The following is a 25,294-nucleotide window of genomic DNA, read 5'->3' as shown; positions in this document are numbered from 1 at the left end:
TGTTAGACAATTTGGCGTAAGAAACAGAGTTACCAATGCAACGAGCCATTATGACACCTACACGAGGTTGTCGAATCAGCTGTTTGAATATAAGATGTTCGTGACGTCATGTGTCTGATTAGCCAGTCAAAATGTATTGTGAAAGGTCATTTTAGAAAACAAGATTGCACTGATTACATTAGGCCTAGACTTGTAATACATGGCGATGACATATGATCTGAGGTGTTACGGCCAGTGTGTGTACGTTGGACGAACAGGCGCGGGAAAATGTGCAGTGTCAGCAAGTTTTAGAAGATCATTGAAACATCGCAGTTGTCTAACTCAGGTGTCATGATGTAGACTAGTCACGCAAGGACATATTTCTGATTAAATTGGCAAAATATTATGTTTCACTCTCTTCATCACCTGGTCTAGGATCAATCTGGAACTAACCCCAGAAGGAGCACACATGGAGATGGTGGAGACTGTACTGTCTGCTGCATGTAATAACCATCATTTTGCAAAATATGTTCGCGGCCGTTATATTGGTTTAATTAAAAGATGAACACAACTAGACAGTTGGATCATACTATTACAAGCTCCACACAGCTCCACACTGCGATAAAGCGTTTCATACTGTCAGACAGCGCATGCGTCACGAACAAGTTCACCATACTCATATAAACTGGGTCCTGTCTCTCGGGACAGACACACGGCTACGATGTTGTTGTGTAGGTTCAGGTCGCCGTGAAATAGTTTGAATATTGCTGATGGAGGTAAACAGCACCCACTCACTCTCTCACTCAAGAACCACTCACTCACTCACGCAAGAGCTACTCACTCACTCTCACACTCAAGAACCACTCTCACTCACTCTCTCACTCAAGAACCACTCACTCACTCACGCAAGAGCTACTCACTCACTCACTCTCACTCTCAAGAACCACTCACTCATTCACTCTCACACTCAAGAACCACACTCACTCACTGACTCAAGAACCACTCACTCATTCATTCTCTCACTCAAGAACCACTCACTCACTCACTCACGCAAGAGCTACTCACACACTCACTCTCACACTCAAGAGCTACTCTCACTCAAGAACCACTCACTCACTCACTCACTCTCACACTCAAGAACCACACTCAAGCTCACTCTCACGCAAGAACCACTCACTCACTCACTCACTCAAGAGCTTCTCACTCACTCTCACACTCAAGAACCACCCACCTACTCACTCACTCACTCACTCACTCACTCACTCACTCACTCACTTAACCACTGGGCTACCCCACCGCCCACATCCATAAAAGTACAAGCTTAAGCTTAAAGATAACTCGACATCAGCATTATAATAAATTACAAAAAAGGCATCACAGGAGCATAATTCATCTGGGTATTTGCTTTATTTTAGTATTATTTTCGTACTAAGAGTCGGATATCGGACACTTATTATCAAATGTTCAGCTCTTAGATCGCGGAATTATCGCTTCCTGATTCTCCTTTTACGGCTTATCATAAAATTCTTGCATGATAAAACAGAACCAAACGTAAGAAGATTCCACGCATACATGCAAAACAGAACGTGGGATAAGGCGAAACTACAAGCCTACACTCATTCCGTGACACTTAACAGCATTATCTCGCTAATGTAATTCATGATACAATTCTATCAAAAATACGATAATTCAAATGAACATGGAATTTCATGAGGTATTTAAACTTTTCCCTCGTAAACACACAAGAAACAACATCAATCAGCCCACAGACTAATTGGATTAAACCAGTAATGGCGTTGTTCTTTAAACAACGGCATCTGGGAAAGATCTGAACACAGCTCTGTGATAGAATTGTTTTGATGGCCGTAGCTGCTCTGGTTATCCGGTATTGATAACCATTTACCTCGAAAATCGTCCGACCCGTGTAGTAATTTGTCCGTCTAGGGCTTATAAATATTTATAAACGATGTCAAAGAAGGATTTGATAATGATCAGATGATAACGTACTGATAGGGATTTCCGGCCAGCGACCTAAAGGTCGACGTTATTAGTAAAGGAGTAAGAGGTCAAGGTCATGGAAGTATAGGAGAAGGATTCACAGACGGACAGGACAGCGAAAGGGTACTTCTGACGTCAATAGATTATCTGAAGGTAATCTTTCCGAGAGATCAAATGAGCTATAATCACCTCCAATTAGAGGTAAACGATGACATCATGTCCTTGTTAGATCCTCATCAACATGTACAACATGTACAGGCGAACATACAAAGACATATTCCGAGGTTATAACCGTGTACGGATAAAAAGACCATCCACAACTGTAGTATAAAACGTATATAAACTCAACAACCTTTAAGAAATGATAGGCGACACGGGTTAACAAGTTGTCCATGGTCCCGGCGCCGAAATCCAGAGAACTTCCTGTTCAGTGTGAAGGCTTTTGTGTGTTTAGTACGGAGAACTTCCTGTTCAGTGCTGAGAGCTTCCTGTTCAATCGCGAGAACTTTCTTTTCAGTCTGAAGAACGTGCTGACTGTGTCCAGTCTGAAGAACTTTGTGTTCAGTCAGACCTTCCTGTTCAGTCTGAAGAAATTCCCGTTCAGTCTGAAGAACTTTATGTTCAGTCTGAACAACTTCCTATTCAGTCTGAAGAGCTTCCCGTTCAGTCTGAAGAACTTTGTGTTCAGACGGGAGAACCTCCAGTTCAGTCTGAAGATTTTTACTGAACTTCCTGTTCAGTCTGAAGAACTCCCTATTCAATCTGAAGAACTTCCCGTTCAGTCTAAAGAAGTTTATGTTCAGTCTGAAGAACGTCCCGTTCAGTCTGAAGAACTTTGTTTTCAGTCAGGAGAACTTCCTGTTCAGTCTGTAGAACCTTGTGTTCAGCCATGAGAACTTCCTATTCAGTCTGAAGAACTTCCAGTTCAGTCCAAAGAAGTTTATGTTCAGTCTGAAGAACGTCCCGTTCAGTCTGAAGAACTTTGTGTTCAGTCAGGAGAACTTCCTGTTCAGTCTGTAGAACCTTGTGTTCAGCCATGAGAACTTCCTATTCAGTCTGAAGAACTTCCTGTTCAATCTGAAGAACTTCCTGTTCAATCTGAAGAACTTTGTGTTCAGTCTGAAGAACTATCTGTTCAATCTAAAAATCCTTCCTGTTCAGTCTGAAGAACTTTCTGTTCAGTCTGAAGAACTTTCTGTTCAGTCTGAAGAACTTTCTGTTCAGTCTGGATAACTTTCTGTTCAGTCTGAAGAACTTTCTGTTCAGTCTGAAGAACTTTCTGCTCAGTCTGGAGAACTTTCTGTTCAGTCTGGAGAACTTTCTGCTCAGTCCGGATTATCCGCCTACTTCGGCTAAGTTGAGACCCGTTATTCTTCTTCCGTGTCCTTCTTCTGTATCTTTCTTCTGTGTCCTTCGTCTGTATCCTTCTTCTGTGTCCTTCGTCTGTGTCCCTTTTCTGTATCCTTCTTCTGTGTCGTCTTCTGTATCCTTCTTCTGTGTCCTTCTTCTATGTCCCTTTTCTGTATCCTTCTTCTGTGGCCTTCGTCTGTATCCTTCTTCTGTCCTTCTTCTGTATCCTTCTCCTTAGTCCTTCGTCTATATCCTTCTTCTGTGTCCTTCGTCTGTATCCTTCTCCTGAGTCCTTCGTCTGTATCCTCCAGACTTGGTTTTCATTCCTACCACGCTGCTTAATGCATTATATATATTATTTTGTTTTACTCTTGCTCTGAGCCTGCGGAACAATGTGGCCTAGGTGTCGGATCCAAGCCTAAAGCCTCTCCGGAACAACCGCCCGCCAAGACTCACTGGTATCAGGGTTATATGTCTTTTTATGCTTCTAACAATATATTCTATTGGTATTTATATTTAGATTCACAGTCACTGAAAAATAAATGTCAGTAATGGCACTGCTTTGCTGTTTCCAAAGACAGAAATATATGCTGACGGCCAAAGAAATACATCATTTTGGCACAGCCGTAGGAGCAGTATGTTTATATATTGAATGTTTAACGGCTGCAAATTCATATTAGTGCTGATGGAGGGAGACATTCCCCGACACATTTCCTCAAATCTCCCATAATGTCTATTTTTTTGCCTGAACCCCGATCCTAACATGGCGAAAATGAAAGCAATTAAGTCGATGCGTGACATCTTTGTGCAGGCTTTCTCCCCGAACATTCCGGATGCCGGAAACACTGATGGATCACAACGTTTGGTATAAGTGTAGTTTAGACTAGCATCTGGATGATTTGTCTTTTCCACAGACACGGATGCTGTAATTCACGTAATCCGCCCCGACACATGTCAATAGATATAGGTTTGAGCCGAGCCAGATTCACGCAATGGATACCATAATTGACGTGCGTTCAAGTAAACGCTACATTGAGGACGATTCCTGACGTCAGTTATCAAGGGAGATAATCAAATGTCTTGTGTTCCTGGAGAAGGAAGCGAATTTTCGAATGGCAGATAATATTTTCATTCCTATTATTCTTCATTCAAAGACCTGGGCCCACGTGCACAAAGCGATGTCGTGTGTACTTCTCTGTTTTGATTTAGAATAGGCCAAGTGCAGAGATTGTTACCTGTAAGCGGAAGGTCTTTATAAGTTAGGTGTGTGTGTGTGTGTGTGTGTGTGTGTGTGCGCGCGCGTGTGTGTGTGTGTGTGTGTGTGTGTGTGTGTGTGTGTGTGTGTGTGTGTGTGTGTGTGTGTGTGTGTGTGTGTGTGTGTGTGTGTGTGTGTGTGTGTGTGTGTGTGTGTCTGTGTGTCTGTGTGTGTTATGCATTCAGTAACCCCGGACATTCCGCTCTCCGGGCGGACGCTCTACCACTAGACCACGGAGGCGGTCTACTTTCATCGAACTAAGAGTATATTTGTAAAACATCTGATATTATATACCTTTTTTAAAGATTTTAATTGTTAGACAATTTGGCGTAAGAAACAGAGTTACCAACGAGCCATTATGACACCTACACGAGGTTGTCGAATCAGCTGTTTGAATATAAGATGTTCGTGACGTCATGTGTCTGATTAGCCAGTCAAAATGTATTGTGAAAGGTCATTTTAGAAAACAAGATAGCACTGATTACATCAGGCCTAGACTTTCAATACATGGCCATGACATATGATCTGAGGTGTGTGGCCAGTGTGTGTATGTTGGATAAACAGGAGATAGGCACGGGAAAATGTGCAGTGTCAGCAAGTTTTAGAAGATCATTGAAACATCGTAGTTGTCTAACTCAGGTGTCATGATGTAGACTAGTCACGCAAGGAAATATTTCTGATTATATTGGCAAAATATTATGTTTCACTCTCTTCATCACCTGGTTTAGGATCAATCTGGAACTAACCCCAGAAGGAGCACACATGGAGATGGTGGAGACTGTACTGTCTGCTGCATGTAATAACCATCATTTTGCAAAATATGTTCGCGGCCGTTATATTGGTTTAATTAAAAGATGAACACAACTAGACAGTTGGATCATACTATTACAAGCTCCACACAGCTCCACACTGCGATAAAGCGTTTCATACTGTCAGACAGCGCATGCGTCACGAACAAGTTCACCATACTCATATCTCATATAAACTGGGTCCTGTCTCTCGGGACAGACACACGGCTACGATGTTGTTGTGTAGGTTCAGGTCGCCGTGATATAGTTTGAAAATTGCTGATGGAGTTAAACAGCACCCTCACTCTCTCACTCAAGAACCACTCACCCACTCACGCAAGAGCTACTCACTCACTCTCACACTCAAGAGCCACTCACTCATTCACTCTCACACTCAAGAACCACACTCACTCACTGACTCAAGAACCACTCACTCAAGAACCACCCACTCATTCATTCTCTCACTCAAGAACCACTCACTCACTCACGCAAGAGCTACTCACACACTCACTCTCACACTCAAGAGCTACTCTCACTCAAGAACCACTCACTCACTCACTCACTCTCTCACTCAAGAACCACACTCACGCTCACTCTCACGCAAGAACCACTCACTCACTCACTCAAGAGCTTCTCACTCACTCTCACACTCAAGAACCATTCACCCACTCACTCTACCACCCACCCGGCCACCCACCCACCCACTCAAGAACCACCCACCCACTCACTCACTCACTCTCTCACTCACTCACTCACTCACTCACTCACTCACTCAAGAACCACTCACCCAATCACTCTCTCACTCAAGAACCCCTCACTCACTCACTCACTCTACCACCCACTCACTCACTCACTCACTCACTCACTCACCCACACACCCACCCACCCTCACTCACTCACTCACTCACTCACTCACTCACTCACTCACTCACCCACCCACTCACTCACTCACTCACTCACTCACCCACCCACCCACCCTCACTCACTCACTCACTCACTCACTCACTCACTCACTCACTCACTCACCCACCCACCCACCCACCCACCCACCCACTCACTCACTCACTCACTCACTCACTCACTCACATTTTAGGGAACGCAAACAATCCGCTCAGCATCCGTGCCATCAATGACCACCTCGCTCCCATAGCTCCAGCGTGTAGTATTGTACAAATATGTCGGCATGATTAAACATAATTTGGTCCTAATACTCTGAGATCAACGACAGTAAGCCTGTTAGCATTGGCTTGGTTCAGTGTCACGGAATAATGACATATTTGCGCTCAGAGATGACAGCCTTAGACAACTCACTTTCGGGAAGAATCCGCCCAGCCCAGCCTAAATCTGGCATCATTTTCCACACCAGTGGAATCCAGGGAAAGTAGACGTATAATGAAAGCACACGACCATGAGACACAGAACCGACGCACGTCAATGCTAGTTCACTTGTCTACTCAGATGAGAGACAAATATAGATAAAAATCTTTGAATTTTCTAAGTATTCCACAAACAAGTTTGGCCTTTTCATCGAGAACTGTCAATTAGCTTTATGATGCTGTCAACCATGTGGTTCTATATGACTCGTTAACACTGCAGCATTCGGATAAGGGATAGGCGATGTTCAGTATGACGACTTAAACATCAGAAAGACTGTAAGTCTTCGCCATGAATACAGCCTCGTTACAGGAGCTTGGAGCAGTTTGTGCAGGGAAATATTGGCTGTTTAATTACAACGTTATAAGGCTAATCTACATTTGTCACCAGTTTCGTTTTTTTCCAATTTGTACAGAATGTATCATGTTCAAAAAGGCGTCCTTCCCTGACGTCATTCTCTTTTTCTTAACTTCTTTGTGAGAGAGTGACAATCATTACGATTGATTTAACGCCGCTTTGAACAGTATTCCAATTGGCCCGTTCTCGTGGGTTTAACCACTCTGATAAACGTCTAAGAGCTTCATCACTTTCCAAACGGTGTCACCGTGCCCGTGATTGTTGAGAGATGTCTTATAATGTATCGCAGCCATACATTATCATTCATGCTATCTAATGTGTTTTCCAGGTCCGCACTCAGTTGTAGAGGGGGGTCGGGTAGCGTAGTGGTTAAAGCGTTCGATCGTCACGCCGAAGACGTGGGTACAATATGTGAAGCCCATGGTGTCCCCCACGTGCCATTGCTGGAATATTGTTAAGCGGCGTAAAACCATACTCATTCACTTACCCAGCTCTAGAGGAAGCGGGCGATATAATAACATAAAAATAGGTATAAAAATTAACCTTTCGTTGAGGATTTAGATATGTACAAAAATGTTCAGAATTTGACCTTGACCTTACGAACGGTCGATGTTAAGGGGTTACAGTGAGTGAAGGAGTTGGGTTTAACGCCGCTTTTAACATTATTCAAGTTATTCAAGGTGTGTCAGCATAATGTGTGAGGAATGCGATGCAGGTCTTAGACGTTTACCAATATATTGAAACCCCCGAACACTGGCATGGTGCTGACAAACCTTGAAACAGTATCGGGGAGAACCGGGATTCGAACCCACGATCATAGGCTTCTATCATGCCCATGATATGCAACTCTGTACAGCGAATTGCGGCGTATTAGGCGACTGCATGGGTCAGCCGTGCCCTCCATCCAGTTAGTATACATATGACCCCTCATTCACAAATCTCTTGCAAACAATACAGCGAGAGTTGAAACGGGAAATTAGTTCCCTACCTTCCAGAGTAGATTGATATACAGCAGGCAGGTGGACGGATGAATATATAAAACGTTCCATCAACTATTGAGCTAAACAATATTGGTTACGGAGATTATGATGTATGATATGACATATTATAGTATAGATACTACACACCACCTTCATCGTCGTTTGAAAGAGTAACATTACTTGTACACTTGTACACTACTTTTCACATGTACCTACTTCAATTTTTAACCCGTGAAGATCCTGGTATAGAATAGGCCTTCAGTAACCCGTACTTGCTATAAGGGGCGACTATGCTTGGCGAGCCTGACCACCCGATCCCGTTAGTCGCCTCTTACGACAAGCACAGTCGCCTTTCCCAGCAAGCATGAGATGCTGAAGACCTACATGTATTCTACCCCGGGTCTTCACGGGACGGTAAGTGATGGAAACAAGGAAGTTCTACATATTAAGTGACAGAAAACGAATCTCGTGATCAATACTTAATAATAATAATAATTGATTTGTAAAGCGCCTAATATCCATCGACAGTTGCTCACTGGCGCTGTGACAAAGTTAAAAAGTAATGTCTATGTACATATGCCAGCAACCAGGAGATCTATTGAAAAGCTGAAGTGAAGAAGTGGGTTTTGAGGAGAGACTTAAACGTTTCCTTAGAAGCAGAGTTTCTCAGATTCAAAGGCAAGAGTTCCACAACTGTGGACTGCAAAAGGAGAAGGCACGGTCAGACATAGCAGAAGTAGACAGAGGCTGATACAGTAGAGTTCCACCAGAGGATCGGAGAGCACGCTCTGGAGAGTACAGGGATATAAGATCTTTGAGATAGTCTAGATAGTCGCTATTGTTGAGGCAGTCGTGAGTGATGATACATATCTTATAGTTTATACGAAAGGAGACTGGAAGCCAATGTAGTGCTTTGAGGACAGGACTGATGTGATTGGATCTTGAAACTTTAGAGATGTATCTCGCTGCTGAGTTCTGAATGCGTTGTAGCTTTGATATGGCTTTCATGGGAAGATTAGCATACAATGCATTGCAGTAATCCAGTTTGGAGGTCACAAGACATTGCATCAACAATTTAACTGTTGGAGTATCAAGTAGATGGCCGACTTTACTGATGTTATAGATGCTATGGTAGCATGCTCTCTCTGCTGGTTAGTGAAATATGAGTGTCCATGGCCATTGTTGAATCAAAGGTGATTCCCAGATTACGGGCACTGGCAGTTGGGTACACAGTGGTATCTCCAATATGAAGGTATACAGAGTCAGGGTGAAGCTTTCTGACTTGCTGTCGCGATCCAAGGATTAAAAACTCAGTCTTCTCTTCATTGAGTTTGAGATAATTGAAGCTCATCCAGGATCGTATGTCATCAATACAGCGCCCAAGGGCGGCGAGGCATTGTGTTGAATTAACACTATTCATGGTTGTAAATGTCGTCCAAATAATCCATGAAAAAAGCCGTCAGCCTTATTTACTATTATGTGCAAAAGAAACACAACTTTATTCGAGGTTTTCGTAACCAGAAACCCGCGGAGCTATAACGGAAGATTGACGTCAGGACACAGAACAAACGCAAGTCATTAGGAGTGTGCGTGCGTTTGGTGACAGTTGAAATTCCAACCGGATGTAAACCAAAACAAGCCCATCAATACTGCTAGTTAGACAGCAACAACTGCATCGCTGGCTTGTCTTATACGGGGTTAAGTCACTGCAAGGTCTTAGCCATTAGCCGTCGCGCTTAAATAGTTGGCACAAAAGCGAACATGTTACGTTTAAGAGGCTATATTCAGACTATTCCCAATCCGCGATGCATAGCGATAGGGACAGTGATATTCTCTGTAGTAGATGAATAGACGATGTTGGGCTCAAAAGGTAAGATTTCGCTTCTGGTAGTGTAGAGGCAGGTTTTGATCAATACTGGGACTGAAGGATGTTTCACATCAAAGCAAGGCGTCGGCGGTCACTGAGCAGACCGCGCTGATCTATCAAATAGAAATAATCTAATGATTTATTTTATAACGTCGATACGGCCACTACTCTTTGTCTATTTGTTCGTCGAAACGAGTGCCGAATCTCTAAACTGCCTTGTTTGTAGTAATGATAAAAAAGGTCATCGAAATTAAACTTTAAGATAAAACACCGGGATTCCTCATGCTTAGCAGTGTAGTTTCCAGGAATATATAATAGTCGTTTTTACCTTTCGGTCAGGTTTCGTTTTGAATGCATTATTTTGTTGCAAAATAAATATTAAACCTTTTTCGACGATAACAACCAAACTAAACATGAGAATCGTTTGTGACTAAATGTATGTTCCGTTTGGGAGTAATGTAGAAATTGTCATAGTGGACCAGTGATGAAGAAGCAAGAAGCAGTCCCTAATTGACCTGTTCACCAGATGAAGGGACAAAAAGTAGACACATACTGTTGTTAATCAATACAGAAGCATTCACCTGATGTAGGGCAAGAAGTAAACACACTGTTGTTTCTCAATACAGAAGCATCTGCATTCACCTGATGAAAGCCAAGAAGAAGATACAAAATAGTGTTCATCTATACAGAAGCATTCACCTGATGAAAGCCAAGAAGTAGATACAAAATAGTGTTCATCTATACAGAAGCATTCACCTGATGAAAGCCAAGAAGTAGATACAAAATAGTGCATCTATACAGAAGCATTCACCGCATGAAGGTCAAGAAGTAGACACACACTGTTGTTTATCAATATAGAAGCATTCACCTGATGAAAGCCAAGAAGTAGATACAAAATAGTGTTCATCTATACAGAAGCATTCACCTGATGGAAGCCAAGAAGTAGATACAAAATAGTGTTCATCTATATAGAAGCATTCACCGCATGAAGGTCAAGAAGTAGACACACACTGTTGTTTATTAATATAGAAGCATTCACCTGATGAAAGCCAAGAAGTAGATACAAAATAGTGTTCATCTATACAGAAGCATTCACCTGATGAAAGCCAAGAAGTAGATACAAAATAGTGCATCTATACAGAAGCATTCACCGCATGAAGGTCAAGAAGTAGACACACACTGTTGTTTATCAATATAGAAGCATTCACCTGATGAAAGCCAAGAAGTAGATACAAAATAGTGTTCATCTATACAGAAGCATTCACCTGATGAAAGCCAAGAAGTAGATACAAAATAGTGTTCATCTATACAGAAGCATTCACCGCATGAAGGTCAAGAAGTAGACACACACTGTTGTTTATCAATATAGAAGCATTCACCTGATGAAAGCCAAGAAGTAGATACAAAATAGTGTTCATCTATACAGAAGCATTCACCTGATGAAAGCCAAGAAGTAGATACAAAATAGTGTTCATCTTTACAGAAGCATTCACCGCATGAAGGTCAAGAAGTAGACACACACTGTTGTTTATCAATATAGAAGCATTCACCTGATGGAAGCCAAGAAGTAGATACAAAATAGTGTTCATCTATACAGAAGCATTCACCGCATGAAGGTCAAGAAGTAGACACACACTGTTGTTTATCAATATAGAAGTATTCACCTGATGGAAGACAAGAAGTAGATACAAAATAGTGTTCATCTATACAGAAGCATTCACCGCATGAAGGTCAATAAGTAGACACACACTGTTGTTTATTAATATAGAAGCATTCACCTGATGGAAGACAAGAAGAAGATACAAAATAGTGTTCATCTATACAGAAGCATTCACCGCATGAAGGGACACAAAGTAGACACACACTGTTGTTTATCAATATAGAAGCATTCACCTGTTGGAAGACAAGAAGTAGATACAAAATAGTGTTCATCTATACAGAAGCATTCACCGCATGAAGGTCAAGAAGTAGACACACACTGTTGTTTATCAATATAGAAGCATTCACCTGATGAAAGCCAAGAAGTAGATACAAAATAGTGTTCATCTATACAGAAGCATTCACGCATGAAGGTCAGAAAGTAGACACACACTGTTGTTTATCAATATAGAAGCATTCACCTGATGAAAGCCAAGAAGTAGATACAAAATAGTGTTCATCTATACAGAAGCATTCACCGCATGAAGGTCAAGAAGTAGACACACACTGTTGTTTATCAATATAGAAGCATTCACCTGATGGAAGACAAGAAGTAGATACAAAATAGTGTTCATCTATACAGAAGCATTCACCGCATGAAGGGACACAAAGTAGACACACACTGTTGTTTATCAATATAGAAGCATTCACCTGTTGGAAGACAAGAAGTAGATACAAAATAGTGTTCATCTATACAGAAGCATTCACCGCATGAAGGGACACAAAGTAGACACACACTATTGTTTATCAATATAGAAGCATTCACCTGTTGGAAGACAAGAAGTAGATACAAAATAGTGTTTATCTATACAGAAGCATTCACCGCATGAAGGGACACAAAGTAGACACACACTGTTGTTTATCAATATAGAAGCATTCACCTGATGGAAGACAAGAAGTAGATACAAAATAGTGTTCATCTATACAGAAGCATTCACCGCATGAAGGTCAAGAAGTAGACACACACTGTTGTTTATCAATATAGAAGCATTCACCTGATGGAAGCCAAGAAGTAGATACAAAATAGTGTTCATCTATACAGAAGCATTCACCGCATGAAGGTCAAGAAGTAGACACACACTGTTGTTTATTAATATAGAAGCATTCACCTGATGAAAGCCAAGAAGTAGATACAAAATAGTGTTCATCTATACAGAAGCATTCACCTGATGAAAGCCAAGAAGTAGATACAAAATAGTGTTCATCTTTACAGAAGCATTCACCGCATGAAGGTCAAGAAGTAGACACACACTGTTGTTTATCAATATAGAAGCATTCACCTGATGGAAGCCAAGAAGTAGATACAAAATAGTGTTCATCTATACAGAAGCATTCACCGCATGAAGGTCAAGAAGTAGACACACACTGTTGTTTATCAATATAGAAGTATTCACCTGATGGAAGACAAGAAGTAGATACAAAATAGTGTTCATCTATACAGAAGCATTCACCGCATGAAGGTCAATAAGTAGACACACACTGTTGTTTATTAATATAGAAGCATTCACCTGATGGAAGACAAGAAGAAGATACAAAATAGTGTTCATCTATACAGAAGCATTCACCGCATGAAGGGACACAAAGTAGACACACACTGTTGTTTATCAATATAGAAGCATTCACCTGTTGGAAGACAAGAAGTAGATACAAAATAGTGTTCATCTATACAGAAGCATTCACCGCATGAAGGTCAAGAAGTAGACACACACTGTTGTTTATCAATATAGAAGCATTCACCTGATGAAAGCCAAGAAGTAGATACAAAATAGTGTTCATCTATACAGAAGCATTCACGCATGAAGGTCAGAAAGTAGACACACACTGTTGTTTATCAATATAGAAGCATTCACCTGATGAAAGCCAAGAAGTAGATACAAAATAGTGTTCATCTATACAGAAGCATTCACCGCATGAAGGTCAAGAAGTAGACACACACTGTTGTTTATCAATATAGAAGCATTCACCTGATGGAAGACAAGAAGTAGATACAAAATAGTGTTCATCTATACAGAAGCATTCACCGCATGAAGGGACACAAAGTAGACACACACTGTTGTTTATCAATATAGAAGCATTCACCTGTTGGAAGACAAGAAGTAGATACAAAATAGTGTTCATCTATACAGAAGCATTCACCGCATGAAGGGACACAAAGTAGACACACACTATTGTTTATCAATATAGAAGCATTCACCTGTTGGAAGACAAGAAGTAGATACAAAATAGTGTTTATCTATACAGAAGCATTCACCGCATGAAGGGACACAAAGTAGACACACACTGTTGTTTATCAATATAGAAGCATTCACCTGATGGAAGACAAGAAGTAGATACAAAATAGTGTTCATCTATACAGAAGCATTCACCGCATGAAGGTCAAGAAGTAGACACACACTGTTGTTTATCAATATAGAAGCATTCACCTGATGGAAGCCAAGAAGTAGATACAAAATAGTGTTCATCTATACAGAAGCATTCACCGCATGAAGGTCAAGAAGTAGACACACACTGTTGTTTATTAATATAGAAGCATTCACCTGATGAAAGCCAAGAAGTAGATACAAAATAGTGTTCATCTATACAGAAGCATTCACCGCATGAAGGGACACAAAGTAGACACACACTGTTTTATATATATATATAGATAGATATATATATTCTTTGTCTTTATCTATATCAATAGAGCAATAAAAAATATTGCGACATTGTCCCCATTGTTGGCATATGGACATATTCCCTCACCAATGTGTGATGTTGTCTAGTCCGGAAACCCGGTGTTTCTGTATAGAATGTATGCATATTGTATCAAGCATAATACGTAAACAGACAAGGGATACAAGGGCTACACCCAAACCGATAAGAACATACTAATTGTAAATAAGCATTTCGTGCATAGGGTCATTGACCGGTACCAGTGACCTAATGTCTCCAAGTATGTGTCGAGACCAAAACCCGCCCATCTCTGCAACTGACCAATTGACCTCAATATACTGGATGGTCAATTTCTATCTCGCTTGATCCATCAAAGTCCGAATCTGATGACCAGCGGAGAATAATGCGTCTTGATGGCGATCAAGGACAGCACGAGTCAACGGTTGACCAGTACAATAGGCCAACATGGCGTGATGGTTATCCTGTATATGAAATATTGAGTGATTGTGATACTACTTACGCTAGCATATCGACATTACAATCACATCCCACTGTGTGTTAGCATGACGTATGGGACAATTATGACGTTTTGTGAGGTCCAGTGAACCAAATTACCTTTCAGCCAAGCAAGGGGTATACTTGCCACTGGTAAGATCAGTGGGTATAAACTATTTATGGTTTTGCTGTAGTCAACATGGCACTCCCTCGGATGTTACATGCAACAGATTCCTACAGTCAACGAAAGGTCTACCAAGTGAGTGAGCCAGGTTTAACGCCGCTTTGAACAACGCTTCAGTTATCACCACTTGATGTGAAGCTATGTGGTATACTTTGTGTTTACCACATTGGTGAAAATAAAAGCAAAAAAAAACAAAACAATTTCCATAAGCATGAGAAATCTCGAGCACGAGAAAACCACAAACACGGTATGGTGCTCACAAACCTCGAAATTTAGGAGAAGGACGAATTGTTTGATAGCCATCTCTTTATAGCAATAATGGTATTATATTAATATTATCATAGAAGTTGTTATTCATAAATTGTGTCTTCTTTATAACTGGAGGAATCGAACCAAACCTGCCCAGGATACTACGCACTGTGCACCCCTCACAGAAGTAAAGCACATTAACAAATAAATGAAATGGTAAATAGCTTTGGCTTCTGATGTTTGTGTGAAACTATAAATAACTGCAAATTATAGCGACAATACCCTTTTCATAGCCAAAAGACATTTCTGATAAAACAGAGTCGATTTACGATTCCGCATGTATCATGCATGAGCATGTATTTATGCATCAATATCAAATAATGATGATGCCAAGTGCTACGCGAAATGGTGAGCGTATCCTGCCCCATTGGTGACACCCGTCACAAACACATGCAAAGTCAAGTTAATTCTTGGAAAACAAACACGGGAACATAATTTTATGATACAAGTCAAAATAGGGAATTGCTCCGGACATCATTTTTGTCACTGATGTCTCAAATTCAGAAATGTCTCCACATGTCTACCATTAAACTTTTTGAAAGCTTTGAATCTGTCAGACCTTGAATCTGTCATGAAATTTTGCCGAAAACGGACTGAACCTTGTTTGCTTAATACAAATGGCAATATGCATGCTCTTCAACTTTGACCTTGCCACCATGTAAAAATATTGACGATTATATTTACGCATGTAACTCTTCAAATTCAAACTTAATGATTAATTTTGCTCGTCGTTGTTTAAGTCCAAACCAACTCGACTTCTAACATTAAAAAATTACGAAACCAGATCAAAGAATTGTTTGGGTTACAACAGCATGTGTACTTATGTGGTTATCAATATAAGAAATTATTGTGGTATTTACCATTATACATTAGTGGATGTATTGTGAACACGATGTTGTAAAATTCCTGTTTCGACTTAGGAATCTGGACGCATACACGCGCTATATGTTATGTTCATCTTTGTAAAACATTTCATTTTACCAATAACGTCCTCCCCAGGCTATTTTCTTACTTAGTGATCTCACAATGTATTTTGAAGCTTGTCGGCTACCAAACTGAAAGATATGTTTTTGAAGGAATCGAAGTAATCGCGACACATTTAAAATGCATTACATTCTTGCGTATTTGAAATAAAGGAGGTACGCCACAGCCTTAATTAAAATGGATAGGTATCGCGTTGCTATAAATATGTCTTTAACATAGCACGCAGGCGCCCCTGTCTGTTCTAACTTGGCTTAACATGGAGCTGATACGAAATAAATATCAATGGTTTGATCGGTACATGGTTGAAAACTGTACACGTTTATTACGAGGAGCTCTTTGAGATAGATCGTGGAAGTCTGGGGTCTCATAATTGTGTTTATGTTTCATTAAAGTTAAGTTGATATTACTTACGTATTGATTTTCGCTTTTAATACGGTTCTTATTTCAGTATAATTCACTACCCCGAACCAAACTAATCTTTGACGTTACTGATACAAAACTGACAAAACTCATTTAAATAATCGTACGTAATCCCTACTGAAAGCAGAGGCCATTGTGCGATTTCGACCATACCATGAGCATGTGTTTAAGAACCACTAGGCTCTCAGACACTCACTCAGACACCCACAAAGCCAAACGCTTTCTACACCCTTTCAAATAATCATTTATTTAATCATCCATTCAGACACTTGTTCAGGCACTGACTCAGATACCCATTTAGACACTCACTTAGACAATCAAAAAGTCCATCACTCAGACACCCATTCAGGCACTGACTCAGAGACTCACACATACACTCACTAAATATAAATTGTCAGTGCAAGAGAATAACCAGTCTAGGTTATCCACCGAAACAGATTCCATTTGGTGCAAAGGGCAAAACACTCACAAACTCAGACACTTAACCACACACTCGCATACACACTCAGACACTAAATCATACACTCATGCACTCACTCAGACACTCACTAAACCACACACTCACCTACTCAGTCAGACATTAAAGCACACACTCACATACTCACTCAGACACTAAACCACACACTCACATACTCACTCAGACACTAAAGCACACACTCACATACTCACTCAGACACTATACCACATTCACATACTCACTCAGACACTAAACCACACACTCACATACTCACTCAGACACTCACTAAACCATATACTCACTCAGACACTAAACCACACTCACATACTCACTCAGACACTAAACCACACACTCACATACTCACTCAGACACTCACTAAACCACATACTCACTCAGACACTAAAGCACCCACTCACATACTAACACTAATCCACCCACTCACACACACACTCATTCACTAACCACACACTCACATACTCACTCAAACACTCACTAAACCACACACTCACATACCCAGTGAGACACTCACTAAACCACATACTCACTCAGACACTAAACCACACTCTCACATACTCACTCAGACACTAAACCACACACTCACGTACTCACTCAGACGCTCACTAAATCACATACTCACTCAGACACTAAACCACACACTCACATACTCACTCAGACACTAAACCACACACTCACATACTCACTCAAATACTCACTAAACCACACACTCACATACTCACTCAGATACTATACCACACACTCACATACTCACTCAAACACTCACTAAACCACACACTCACAAACTCACTGAAACACTCACTAAACCACACACTCACATACTCACTCAGACGCTAAACCACACACTCACATACTCACGCAGACACTAAACCACACACTCACATACTCACTCAGACACTACACCACACACTCACATTCTCACTCAGAAATTAAACCACACACTCACATACTCACTCAGACACTAACCACACACTCATATACTCACTCAGTCACTCACTAAACAACACACTCACATACCCAGTGAGACACTCACTAAACCATATACTCACTCAGACACTAAACCACACTCACATACTCACTCAGACACTATACCACACACTCACATACTCACTCAGACACTCACTAAACCACATACTCACTCAGACACTAAACCACACTCACCTACTCAGTCAGACACTAAACCACACTCAAATACTCACTCAGGCACTAAACCACACTCACATACTCACTCAGACACTAAACCACACACTCACATACTCACTCAGACACTCACTAAACCACATACTCACTCAGACACTAAAGCACCCACTCACATACTAACACTTATCCACCCACTCACACACACACACTCATTCACTAACCACACACTCACATACTCACTCAAACACTCACTAAACCACACACTCACATACCCAGTGAGACACTCACTAAACCACATACTCACTCAGACACTAAACCACACTCTCACATACTCACTCAGACACTAAACCACACACTCACGTACTCACTCAGACGCTCACTAAATCACATACTCACTCAGACACTAAACCACACACTCACATACTCACTCAGACACTAAACCACACACTCACATACTCACTCAAATACTCACTAAACCACACACTCACATACTCACTCAGATACTATACCACACACTCACATACTCACTCAAACACTCACTAAGCCACACACTCACAAACTCACTGAAACACTCACTAAACCACACACTCACATACTCACTCAGACGCTAAACCACACACTCACATACTCACGCAGACACTAAACCACACACTCACATACTCACTCAGACACTACACCACACACTCACATACTCACTCAGACATTAAACCACACACTCACATACTCACTCAGACACTAACCACACACTCATATACTCACTCAGTCACTCACTAAACAACACACTCACATACTCACTGTCTCACTGTCGCAATCCTTGGCGTCTGGGTTCTGTTGTCATATGTGTATAATGTATTTACATTTACACTCGACAGTAAACCGTCCTTCTCACAGCTAACCGATGTCTGTTTAACGTGTGTCTCTATGGACCAGGCTTCTCACAGCTAACCGATGTCTGTTTAACGTGTGTCACTATGGACCAGGCTTCTCACAGCTAACCGATGTCTGTTTAACGTGTGTCACTATGGACCAGGCTTCTCACAGCTAACCGATGTCTGTTTAACGTGTGTCTCTATGGGCCAGGCTTCTCACAGCTAACCGATGTCTGTTTAACGTGTGTCACTATGGACCAGGCTTCTCACAGCGAACCGATGTCTGTTTAACGTGTGTTTTCTATGGACCAGGCTTCTCACAGCTAACCGATGTCTGTTTAACGTGTGTGTCTATGGGCCAGGCTTCTCACAGCTAACCGATGTCTGTTTAACGTGTGTCTCTATGGGCCAGGCTTCTCACAGCTAACCGATGTCTGTTTAACGTGTGTCTCTATGGGCCAGGCTTCTCACAGCTAACCGATGTCTGTTTAACGTGTGTCTCTATGGACCAGGCTTCTCACAGCTAACCGATGTCTGTTTAACGTGTGTCTCTATGGACCAGGCTTCTCACAGCTAACCGATGTCTGTTTAACGTGTGTCACTATGGACCAGGCTTCTCACAGCTAACCGATGTCTGTTTAACGTGTGTCTCTATGGGCCAGGCTTCTCACAGCTAACCGATGTCTGTTTAACGTGTGTCTCTATGGACCAGGCTTCTCACAGCTAACCGATGTCTGTTTAACGTGTGTCACTATGGACCAGGCTTCTCACAGCTAACCGATGTCTGTTTAACGTGTGTCTCTATGGGCCAGGCTTCTCACAGCTAACCGATGTCTGTTTAACGTGTGTCTCTATGGACCAGGCTTCTCACAGCTAACCGATGTCTGTTTAACGTGTGTCACTATGGACCAGGCTTCTCACAGCGAACCGATGTCTGTTTAACGTGTGTTTTCTATGGACCAGGCTTCTCACAGCTAACCGATGTCTGTTTAACGTGTTTTTTCTATGGACCAGGCTTCTCACAGCTAACCGATGTCTGTTTAACGTGTGTCACTATGGACCAGGCTTCTCACAGCTAACCCTTGTCAGTTTGACGTGTACGACAATCAACTCGAGTTATATTCTGTGGTATGCATGCATAATACCTCGCAAAATTAGATTTGAAATCCAAACACTCGAGTCGGGGACTAGGGCATTAAAACCATAAACTCGTGCTAATTGCGTGTCAGTTTCAGAAGTTGTCTTTAAAGGCTTGTCTATTCTCCCGGAATCTCAGCTGTTGAAACAAGACCGACATGTCAATTTCAGCCAAGGAAATAAGCGGGTATCCCGTATTAATTACAGAGCCCCGGGACATGGACGGCTGGATGTAGCGGTAATGCCCTTGGGCAGGAAATGAAGTCTAAATGATGATATCTAAAACACGCGTTTCGTTTACATGACTTGACTACCCACACAGAAATACGGAGATTTCAATCGTTTAAAATTCAACCTTTCAGTGAAAGTTTCGTAATATTTCTTATTTTCATTTCATAATAATGCAGCTAAGTTTTGGTGACATGCAATTTGGAGACTTATTACGTAAAATATGAAATGATAACCGATTGATACATACTTCTATTATGTGGCTTGGTTAAATGGGTAAGCAGACATTCACTCTGGATGGTGTTCAAGTCACATACGATCGCCTCCGTGGTCGAGTGGTAGAGCGTCCGCCCGGAGAGCGGAATGTCCGGGGTTCGATCCCCGGCCGGGTCTTCCCAAAGACGTTAAAAGATGGTACTTGTTATTACCCTGTCTGGCGCTCGGCATTAAGGAGCTAAAACAAGGACGGGCCGGCTCGGAGTCAGTATACTGTGTCTGAGTGGGGTATTCATGTTAAACTGCGGCATGGTATCTCAATGTGCTAGCGCTATAAATCGGCATCAGTCCGGACTAGTACAAGCAGCCACACTCATACACGTGCATGTACGTCGCTATATAAGTGCAATTATCTTGGACGCGACGTTAAATCCCATTTCACCTCACCTCACCTTCTTGTTCCTGTGGTTCGATAGGCGAGTACGCTACTCAGTATTTCTTCAGATGCCAAAGTTATGGCACCATAGGATCTACTTCTATACACCGAGAAAAAAAGTCTTGTGAATTCTCTGATTTGATTAAGAACAGCGGCCTGAGGGTAAGTAAACTGCGCTTTTACTCCTGGTAGATTGTACGAATAAGATTAGTAAATATCACTTATCAAATTAGTATAATTCATTCCTTAAACCACACTGTAAATATGTGTTAAGAATGTAAACACAGACAAGACATGTTTAGGAATGCGTTGCAATGCTAAACGGAATGCACATCTGGTGTGTTGTACCAAGGAAGCCACAAATACTTATGCTGTGTCCCTCCTTTCGTATTCTTTTGGTGTTGTTGGTTGGGCGGAACAAGACATTCAGGGCATTGGCACCCTCACACGAAGCCTCATGTCAGACAATAGATCCCACCACCCTCGCTCTTCCCTCAATCGCTTATATTTACCATTCACTATGGGAGTGTTTGGTTTGATTAACGTGGAGGCTCTTCATGACAGAATTGTATTGTGCACTTCCGCACACATTGATTTGGCTGATGATCCTCTTGTGAAGCATGTCAAGACTCAGGATGAAAACATGGAATTCAACAGTTAACGAGCCAAGGATGTATAATATAATTTCAATATCAGTGATGAATATGTTGATGGTTCTGTACTGCTAGACGGTACAGCAATGAGTGTCAAGCAAGCGAAGTGCCATATCAAATCGGCCCAGACTCAGCTTTTCAAGGAGAGGCTATCTGAACGACCACCGCATCGAGTTTATGTGCAGTGTTTTGAGAAGATCAGCAATCCTGCAGAGTCCTTCGCTTGGATGAAGTCGGCTGGCCCGAAAAGTGAAATAGAAGGCTTTCTGTTGCTGCTCAGGACCAGTCACTCCTCACTCGAAACCGTCAATTTGTGATTTTGCACCAAAATGTAAAGATAAAATGTTGATAATTTGTTGAAACTGTCCAACACATTGTCAGTGGATGCCCAACCTTGGCACAAACACAGTATCTTAAGCGACATGGTGGAGTGGCTCGAACCTTTTATTACCGTCTTCGCCATGCTTGTGGTTTTGACACAGAGGTCCATCCATGGTCCGACCCAGAAAATATAGAGGGCGTCATGGAAAATGATCAATGCAAAATTCTTTGGAATAGGCCCGTATACAGGCTCAGACCTATCCAGATCAACAAACCTGATCTTGTCCTTTTTGATAAATCCAATGAAATCATTTATGTCATTGAATTCTCTGTCCCTTTTGATACTAATGTTATTGACAAGATTCAGGAGAATCATAGCCAATATGGGGACCTCGCTTTCGAAATATCACGCTTTCATCCCAAGTACCAAGGTGTCCGACTCCCCATTGTTCTGGGTGCCTTAGCTTTGGTACCTCCCAATCTGTTGACTGACATTGGGAGAGTACCCGGGTTTCTTACCAAGAATACAGCCCTTCTGACAAGCTGGGTAATGCAGAAGGCTGCAGTGTTGAGGTGAGGTGAGGTGAAATTGGGTTTAACGTCGCGTCCAAGATTATTGCACTTATATAGCGACGTTGCTTTGTTGGGGAGTCTTCACATTCTCCGAAAAGTTCTGGGTGGGTTTGACTAGGCAGCGCTTCCTGGGAGAAGTCCCATTCGCTGTCTGGGCTGCGTGTAGAGGGGGCAAGGGCCCTGAGCGGATGATGAGCCTAACCAGCCTGACTGTGCAAGGTTCTCTCTCTTTGCTGCATTTTCTATTTTAATCTGTACATAATAATATTAATAATAATAATAATAATAATAATGATAATAATACTACTACTACTAATAAGAAGAAGAAGAAGAAGAAGAAGAAGAAGAAGAAGAAGTAGAAGAAGGAAGAAGAAATGAGATATATAATCGCAAGATGACACTACATCATTATAACTCTTTAGGTCAGCGTTCACTCAAAGTACATTCTCTGTTCCCTGGGAGATATACAACCCAAGTTACAACGACCGGTGTGCAGAATGTTGGACGATGTGCCACACCACATCATCTGGATGGTGTGTTTCCTTAAGTCATCGGAATAAATGCATTTCCGAGGCAGCATCACATGTGTAAAATTTCCCAAATAAAAACGATCGAAGTGCAGACAATTACAATCAGCAAGTTCACAGCATCCATGTTCAGAATCACTGTCACCTTTTTTCAAAACTTATAACCAGACCACCATTTTCAGCGGTCCTTTCAAGTGTCTTTTACAGCTATTTTGCCCTTTGCGACAAATGGAATCTGTTTCGGCGGATAATTAAGCCTGGCTATTCTCTTGCATCGACGTTTTATATTTATGAGGTATTTTTTAAAAAGTTCTAATTTTTAAAGAACTATTTCGTTATTGGTATTGGAAACTGTTCAATATCTCACGGACGCCGTTATGAATCATCGTAGCACCACGGATCCCACCAGCGAAATTAGTTTCCAATGGCATTGGCATTACGTACGTATCCTCAAGTGGGGTGGGGTGGGGTGGGGTGGGGTGGGGTGGGGTGGGGTGTAACCCCGCGCTCAAGATTATGGCCCTTACATAGCGACGAACATGCCCACCGAGATACCATGCAGCGTTTTATTTTAACATGGATACGCAACTCAGAGTATACGTATACTGACGCCGAGCCGACCAGTCCTTGTTCTATCCCCTTTATGTCGAGCGTCCCGCATGGAGACAACAAGCGCCATCTTTGAACGTCTTTGGAATGACGCGTCAGGGATCGAACCACCGACCTTTCGCTCTCCGGGCAGACAGTCCATCCACTACGCCACGGAGGCGGTCACGGTAGCCCTTACAGAGAAACCCCTGAAGTTCAGATCTCATGACGTCAGACCCACACACCCCTCCACCCCGCGCTCCCATTTCCACCGTCTCCTTGGAGTTTCACTGTTTTGTCTCAATCTTACCTTATCGTCTTCTGCTTTGTTTTATTAAAAGATATGTGCAAACTACCAATTCAAACTTACTCTTAACTTTAAATTGGAAGAATTTAATCAACTTTATAAAACTTGATAATCATATTAACCTTTTACAATATAAAAGTCGTTTCACATTTCAGTCTTATGGTGAAATCTGAAAGTCATCAACTGTCTCCTTAACCTCATCCGATGAAGCTTCTTCAACATTTTTTATTGCAATCATCATGAAATTGTATAGACTTTAACGTGACTTCTGTTTCAAGTAATGATGGACAAACACTAACAACCTGATCCCCTTGTAAACTTAGCTTGTACGTTTAGCGTTCTTATAAATGTGAAAGCGTCTATTTTAATTGGAAACAGCACTTGTGTAATATAACAAAAAGAACGATTGAGTCGGTTTCAATTTTCTGGAAAAAAATGTTTTGAAAACTTTGAAGGATAAAGGGATAATTATTTACATTAAAAAATCACTTCTGTTTGGTTTTCGTTTACAGTCCTTGACACAAGCTAAATACCACGTACACATGGGAAGATGATAGTTATGGTGACACAAACGTATCCTATTGCTACGATGCCTGTGTTAACATATGGCTATTGTGTTCTAAATCGACCTGAAAATAAGTTAGGACAATGATGCTCGACGTTAAGGCTATGATTTGCGTGTCAATTGTTTTTGAATATTTAGCCAAATCAGGACAATCAGAGAGACATTTGGACCAATCGGAACTACGATACTTCCCCTGGACATTTTACAGAATAGATTGTATGCTATATAACACGGGGCTGGAAAGCACATTGCTAGCAATCATCACGTTTAAATTGCCGACATCACGATCACGTCACGTGACCTAGCAACGTTGATTCAGGCTGAAGAGGTAGTGATGACCATCCGTCTTAGGCCACTGACCTCTATATCAACTGGACAACGTACAGCTGAAGGGCTGTCAGTCTTAAGTGTTCACTTCCCAGACAGTTCCCGCTCTCTCAAGTACTGATATCATCACCAGACCTGTATTATTTCCTGATATCTACAATGATATACCACGTCCTATGTGCTCCATGTTATTTACCCAATGGAATGAATATAAGACAGCCTTTTTGGGATTCCAATGACTGTCA

At 41.6% G+C, this 25,294-nt stretch overlaps 1 protein-coding gene across 2 annotated transcripts in view; it reads right to left on the bottom strand.

Annotated features, from left to right (window-relative positions):
• Nucleotides 1-25,294, bottom strand: part of LOC124120014 (calcitonin gene-related peptide type 1 receptor-like) — a 152,085-nt gene that overhangs the window by 72,395 nt on the left and 54,396 nt on the right. The window lies entirely within an intron of this gene.

This window comes from Haliotis rufescens, unplaced genomic scaffold (genome assembly GCF_023055435.1).
Source record: "Haliotis rufescens isolate VD_foot unplaced genomic scaffold, xgHalRufe1.0.p SCAF_91, whole genome shotgun sequence".
NCBI lineage: Eukaryota > Metazoa > Mollusca > Gastropoda > Lepetellida > Haliotidae > Haliotis > Haliotis rufescens.
The sequence above is the reverse complement of the archived record's forward strand: the minus strand, read 5'-3'. Positions and strand labels throughout refer to the sequence as shown.